This window comes from Brassica oleracea, chromosome C2 (genome assembly GCF_000695525.1).
Source record: "Brassica oleracea var. oleracea cultivar TO1000 chromosome C2, BOL, whole genome shotgun sequence".
Classification (NCBI taxonomy): Eukaryota; Viridiplantae; Streptophyta; class Magnoliopsida; order Brassicales; family Brassicaceae; genus Brassica; species Brassica oleracea.
Window position 1 is genome coordinate 18,898,329 of NC_027749.1, and position 871 is coordinate 18,899,199.

Genomic DNA, 871 nt, shown 5'->3' on the forward strand with positions numbered 1-871 from the left:
CTGTCTTAGATATATGTTTTACATTTTAATTTTAGAAGATAAATATGATTAATATAGATATTTTCTTTTAAGAAGATTTGGTTTGACATTTTAATTTTAGAAGATAAATATGATAAATATAGAAATTATCTCTTTTTTACATAAAAAATAGAAACTATCCAAATATAATATATATAATATATTATATATTATTGTAAGTAAAAAATGAACAAGCTCATGAGTCAGTTCATGTTCATTAAAGATCGTTCATATAACTCGTGATCTAATTTAAGCTTGATCATTAAACTCATTTATTAAATGAGTTTAAAATATAGAGATCGTGCTCATGAAAAAGCGAGCTGAGGTGAACCCGATCATGAGCTATAGATCATTTTGACACCGCTAGGTAAGATATAAGAAATATTTTCACTCTGGGTCACTTTCTTCATCTTTTATTACATCCCAAGACACATTGTTATACTGAGACAATTTTCTCAACTTTCTTTCTTCATTTTCTTTAGATCCCAAACATAAAGAAACTAGCTAGATTCCTCTTTGGCGGAATTAGCTCCCAACCATTGATATTATTTTAGCTCCAACGCTCCAGATTTAATCTGACAGAGCTGGAAAAGATACATATTTTCCATTTAACAACAACCATTGGATCAACAATCTTCTCTCATATTTTTAACGGTCCAAATCAACAACTTTCTCTTCTATTATTCTCTTTCATCTCCCCCTACGGCGTCGATTTTTTCTGTGTTCATCACTGGAAAAAAAACTGAAATTTTGCTAATTAATCTAAATGTTTCGACCCTAGTTTGTGTGCTAATCTTGTTTAACAATTTTTTTTTCTGTAATCCCAACATCTTAACACTCGTTGAATAACAAC